The following is a 6808-nucleotide window of genomic DNA, read 5'->3' as shown; positions in this document are numbered from 1 at the left end:
AGTGGGAGTAGAACTTTTACATACTTGAAACTTCCCCACAAGTACATGCTTGGCTTTGTTTGCAGTTTGATTAATGCCTCTCTGCTCAGCTGTGCTTCCTCGGCAGAACTGAAAGACTTTTCTACACCCTCCACACACCTGTGCAGAATCTGACGTGTTAGTCTGAAGTAAGAAATGAGGTTGAGATTTGAGGGGGAAATGTGAAAGAGCATTAGCACAACTTAGAAGCATTTCTTATTTTGTTATCCTAATCTGCAAATCAAATGACTTAGAAATAAATGTTTTTGAGGGCTGCCCAATACACTTATTCTTAGGAAATGCTAGGAATAATAACTTCTTAACCCACTGCCAGTTTGCACACTTCTAGTTCAGAAGGCTGACAGTGGAACAGTACCAAGTATCAGAGAATCAGTCAGGGTTGGAAGGGACCACAAGGAGCAGCCAGTTCCAAACCCCTTGCTGTGGGCACGGACGCCCTACCCTACGTCAGGCTGGACACAGCCTCATCCAGCCTGGCCTGAAACATCTCCAGCCATGAGGCCTCAACCACCCCCCTGGGCAACCCATTCCAGGCTCTCACCACTCTCATGCTCAACAACTTCCTCCTCATGTCCAGTCTGAACCTACCCATCTCTAGCTTTGCTTCATTCCCCCTAGTCCTGTCACTCCCTGATAGCCTAAATATGAGACAGGCAGATGATTTTTTTCATCAAATTCAGTAATATTTGATCTCCTTAATTTAGCACTTTATACTTCCATGAAGGTGAGACAGCTTGACCATGAGGATTTGAAAGTGCTATATAATATTCATAGAGGCATGCCGTCTATGGAACTCTTACCTGCAAATGACTTTTGAATCAACACAGGTTCTGTTAAGATCATTAGAAATCACACAAGAGTTCAGAAGAAAAAGTCACAGAATGTTAGAGATTGGGAGGGACCTCCAGAGATCAAGTCCAACTCCCTGCCAAAGCACAATCACTTAAGGTAGTCTGCACAGGAAGGCATCCAGGTGGGTTTTGAAAGTCTCCATAGAAGGAGGCTCCACGATCTTTCTGGGTAGCCTCAAAGTCCCACAAAAGTTCCATGATTTGAGGATCAGTTTTTTCCAAAAGCTGGTAAAAACCTGACAGCTGCATTAGTTTCCCTCCTGTGATTACTGCTGGTCTTATGGACCTGCTAAAATGCAGTTTTACACCACCCTGAATACACAGAAAAAAAGGTGAGGTAGCTGAGTGAAGTTTTTGTGATGATGTTGGGAAGAAAACCATGTACCACGTGGAAGTGATTCTGCTGCAGCAATGTCAACATGTGTGCTGTATGCAGAAGCCTGCCTTAAATGGTAAGAGAAGGATTATTTGCAAACCACAGCTTCTAGAAAACACTCCTCAATGAGCAATGAAGACATTTTAATAACACTGATCATGTCAGACATGTCATTTTTAGCTGCTCTCTCTGCAGTTGATGCTCTCTTTCTCTTCGCAACAGAATTGCTACCCACCTAAGTCTCACCTCGGAGATGACACCAATGGAAAGTCTGAAAAGACTTTCAAGTGTCTTACAGCATTTATTTTGTCTTTGTATTTTTTAACATGTTTTGTTGACTTTTCTTTGGCTATGCAAAAGAATATTAAACAAAACCATTGTTTTAGAGTTCTGCTCTCTTGTTAGCTGCCCTGAGAAAGCTCATTGGAGGAGACACCCTCAGTTTTGGCAGGGGTAAGCTCCAAAGCACCTGAGAAGAAAATGAGCAGGTTTTCAGAAAACCTTGGTATGGTCACTGAGATGATGTGAAAGTCTGGAGCAAGCAGCTGAAAGTTAGTCTGTTCTGAAACTTTTCCTGGAGTTTTGAATACTGAACATTTAGAAAGCCAGGAGGCAGCTGCTCCCGCGTGTGTGAGAAAGAGAGACTGGAATGTGAGTACAATAAGGTTTGTGGCTATAGTCAGTATCAAGAGCTCTTGTTAGGCCAGGTGATGTATAAATATAGGATGAAATCTTGTCCTCAAAGGATTCTAGGCAGCATGTATTTTCTTATAAAGGAATAATCTCAATGATCTCCTTGGATCCCTTCCAACCCCTAACATCCTGTGATCAGTATAGAGGCAAGAGGAAGAATAGATAAGGCATAAAGTAATAGTAGCATAAGTGCTTGCCTAATCCTCTCCATTATTTATTTATGTTTCTGAGAAAGTGACATACAACATCTTATTCAAAGCAGCATACAGCTGAACAAACTCTTACATAGGTCCATGTATTGCAGATTTAGTCTTGTCCTCTTGTGGCTTGATGCACGAGTCTTAACGGTGAAAACTGCTGCAGGTAGAAACTTACTGTGCTCCAAAGACCCTCTCTTGCTGTGTAGAAACAATTAAAAAATTAGATTACAGCAAAATCTTTATATTTATTTGCAATAATTATGTTCTCCAGGTGTTTAATTCTTTCATCAACAGAGCACATTCTCTTCCCAGTGAGTGAAATACGCACACACATACGCTTACTTCTATGTGACAGCATAGAACCGTAGCCCTCTGACTCTTAATTCTTGTAGGGGTGAGAACCTTAGCCCTCTGATACTGACTTCTTGTAGGGGATACTCTGTCTTCAGAAGATCAGCTAACATGAACGTGTATGAAAGAGAGGCACCACATCCTGCTTAATGCAGAAAATGTATGTAATTGTTTCAGCACATGCCTAGAGAAGGGCCACAATGATCATCAGAGGGCTGGAGCATCTCTCCTATCAGAACAGGCTGAGAGAGTTGGAATTGTTCTATTTGGAGAAGAGAAGGCTCTGAGGAGACCTTGCTGTTGCCTTCCAATATTTGAAGGGGGCCTACAAGAAAGCTGGGGAGGGACACTTTAGGGTGTCAGGTAGTGATATAACTAGGGAAAATTGATCCAACCTAGAGCAGGAGAGATTTAGATTAGATGTTAGGAAGAAGTTTTTCATTGTGAGAGTGGTGAGACATTGGAGGATGTTGACCAGGGAGATTGTGGAAGACCCATCCTTGAATGCTTTTAAGGCTAGGCTCAATGTGATTCTGGGCAGCCTAATCTAGTGGAAAGTGGCCCTACCCATGGCAGAGGATTTGGAGCTTAGATATCCTTGAGGTCTCTTCCAACCCTCACAATTTTGTGATTCTTATATCAAAGTGCTCTTAAATTGCCTGCAGTTAATACAAGTGTGATCTTGAACTTTACAGATGGTTTTGGTTTTTTTTTGTGTGTGTGTGAAATCAGTTGGGATTAATTTGCTGGGTTTGACTCCAGGATCATAAAGGGTTCTAGATGGGTGCAAAGATTCTGTTGTGAAATGCTGCAGGTTTGGAATGGCTGTGTTTGCTATTGCCATAATTTATCACAAGATAAATTTTACAGGGGTTAATAGTCTTGAAAGAGGCTGATGCTTTGAGTAATAAATGTTTAATTGTATTATCCTTTTGTAAAATCTGAGCTCTTATCTGTTATGTCAGCAGTGATCTGCCATAGGTAGAAGGAAACAGGTACATAACTCTACATCCTTTAGAAAAAGCACTTTAAATCTCTCTAGCAGTCTTTGAAAAGCACTACAATGATTGATAGAGTGGTAAATCTTCTAGTTTATGGTTGGTGGCAGTCTTTACAGTGTTAGTGGATGCATCTGGTACCTTTAGTGAAATTTCCTGTAGCTATATAAGCATTCAGAAAGAAGTTCTGATGTGAAGATGGTTAGACCACACCTTGAGTACTGTGTTCAGTTCTGGGCCCCCCAGTTTAGGAGGGACATTGAGATGCTTGAACGTGTCCAGAGAAGGGCGACGAGGCTGGGGAGAGGCCTCAAGCAGAAGTCCTATGAGGAGAGGCTGAGGGAGCTGGGGTTGTTCAGCCTGGAGAAGAGGAGGCTCAGGGGTGACCTTATTGCTGTCTACAACTATCGGAGGGGCGGTTGTGGCCAGGAGGAGGTTGCTCTCTTCTCTCAGGTGGCCAGCACCAGAACAAGAGGACACAGCCTCAGGCTGCGCCAGGGGAGATTTAGGCTGGAGGTGAGGAGAAAGTTCTTCACTGAGAGAGTCATTGGACACTGGAATGGGCTGCCCGGGGAGGTGGTGGAGTCACCGTCCCTGGAGCTGTTCAAGGCAAGGTTGGACGTGGCACTTGGTGCCATGGTCTAGCCTTGAGCTCTGTGGTAAAGGGTTGGACTTGATGATCTGTGAGGTCTCTTCCAACCCTGATGATACTGTGATACAGTTGGGTATAAAGCCAGGTGAAGGGAGATCAGTGTTGTTGGACAGAGTTGGAATGTGATGATACAGCTATTGCTGCTCAAAAATATCAAAGGATGATGAAACTGGACTGAGATGGCAGTGGGGAATAGAGCAGCTGAAAGGAGGGAAGGAAAGACAAGAAGAACTGATAGAAAGCCTCTACATCATTACTGCCAAGGCCTGAGGTAGCAGCCAAAGTCCCTGAGTTTCATTACTCTGGTGTTGTCAGCAGATAGCTGCAAAATTCATCGAAGAAAATTGTCTAGCACTGTCCTGCACAGAAGCTGGAAATACCTTAATGCTGTGAGTACTACTTTAAACCCAGGGGGCAGATCTGAGCAAGGAGACATGCACCTCCTAGTCCTGCTGATAAAGCCTGGAAAGAGCAATGTTGTGACTGTTCAGAGTTTCTGGTTGTTATTTTTTTTTCCTGAGGGCAGAAAATGCTTTTAAAATCTAAGAAATCATATGTACAGAGTGACACCAATGTTGCAAAGACAACGTCCCTGTCTTCAAGAAGTAGCCTGAAAGTGCTGAAGTTCTTCTGGCAGCATTGTAAATGAAGCAAACCAATCTTTTTCATAGCTCCTTTTCCAATACTCAGAATAGAATCAAAGAACTAATACTGAAATTGCAGTTTATTGTGTGTAGATGTGGATTGTTTGGTCTGATTTGATTTTCTTTGTTTCAAGGTTTGCTTGTTTTTATCAAAACACCTCTTGAGATCTATCAGTGCAGTACCCAATGTTGTGGTTGAGGAAAACATGTCAGTAGCTACTTTTCCTACGTATTTCTGAGGATTAAAGTTGTTTTCATGGTATGTGTAGCTATGAAAATGTGTCATATGAGTGTTATCATTATTTGTATTATTTTGAATTATTGGTATCAAAATGGACATTGCATTTGTTGAGATGTTAGTTACTTTACAAAGGGCTTTAAATATTGCTTTCAGAGCATTCCTGGCCTATGCAGAATGGATTGAAACACCTTGAAGTCGGTGCTGTGTTTAAGTCAGATCATGTGCATATGGATAGTACTTGCAACAGTCTGCTCTAGATCTGTGTGATGTCAGGAAATGTGGACTTACTGTTTGAACATATTAGGCTTCAGTTTAAGTGAAGGGCAGAATAATTCCCTTTTAATAGAGTGTGATGGTTTGGGTGTTATCTCCCCCCCACCCCCGACATTCCACCCACTTTGGAAAATCACCCAGACTAGACTCAGTGGCTCTGGAAAATTCAATCAAGCTTTATATATACAGCTTAGCACAATATAGAAACAGATATTTACAATATATACAGCTGCAGACAGAAATATACGAGTTAAAAAGTGATACTCAAACACAACAGTCCTCCCAGAAACCTGAGTCCCCAGGAGGGGCTCCCAACCACCCTTCCACCTTCTCCCACCCCTCTACCTTACCCTGCAATTTGCCTCATGTTCAAAATAGTTTGCAGGGTTGGCCAGGGGTGTTAGGAAGCAGATGGATTAGTCACATAGGTGGCAGGTTAGGTTAGAGAGAAGTTCATGCAGACTGAAGAGACAGAGAGCAACTCCTATCTATATTTATGTTCTTGTTCTTATACCTCTCAGCAAGCCTGTGAGTGAACTAGACATAACCATTGTTTCCTTTTCACAGCCTATAGTCTAATTCTTCCACCAAAACATTCTAGCTAGCTTCAAACTAGCACATGGAGCAAAGAGCTGAGATGGAAGTAGGAGGAAGGTCCCACTGAAAAATTACAGTGTTGCATCTGTTTTGAACTGTAGCCCTCAACATTTATAATCTTCAGCAGCAGCACTGATGTCAAAGTGGATGTTGATAGAAAATTTAACTGTAAAATATTGCATAGAATGTGCTGGGGGAAGTTTAGGCTGGACGTTAGGATATGAAGAGTAGTCCTAGGGATTTGGGTTTGAGTTGGGTTTTGAGACAAAAGCTGTGAACCACTTTTTTTTCCCCCTGAAATGTAGCGTAACAATGAATCTCATGAGAGATCATTTCCCTAACGATCTCATTTCCTGTAGTGAGACTTCTTGTCTGCCTCTGTGACTGCACCAACACTGCAACCACATGCACCCTGCAACACCTTCCACTTCCAGTGAAAATGCTATTACATGCACACAGTCTGAAACAGGACTCAAAAGAGATGTGTCGCTCTGACCTAAGACATAAATTAAGAGTCTGCATCACCAGCACAGCTGAAATACTCTGTTTTAGGCTTTGGATTTCTTTTAGAAGGATAGTAGATGGCAAGTCTTACAGAAATCCAGCTGAGTAAAATTTATTGTTGTAGTCCTGATCATGCTAATTCACCTTTGCATTTCCCTCGCATCTCGATGTCCCTTCTAAACTGGGGGGCCCAGAACTGAACACAGGACTCAAGGTGTGGTCTAACCAGTGCAGAGTACAGGGGCAGAATGACCTCCCTGCTCCTGCTGGCCACACCATTCCTGATGCAGGCCAGGATGCCACTGGCTCTCTTGGCCACCTGGGCACACTGCTGGCTCATGTTCAGGCGGGTATCAATCAGCACCCCCAGATCCCTCTCTGTTTGGCTG

Source organism: Pogoniulus pusillus, chromosome 8 (assembly GCF_015220805.1).
Source record: "Pogoniulus pusillus isolate bPogPus1 chromosome 8, bPogPus1.pri, whole genome shotgun sequence".
NCBI classification, from domain to species: domain Eukaryota; kingdom Metazoa; phylum Chordata; class Aves; order Piciformes; family Lybiidae; genus Pogoniulus; species Pogoniulus pusillus.
This window is presented reverse-complemented; position numbering follows the sequence as displayed.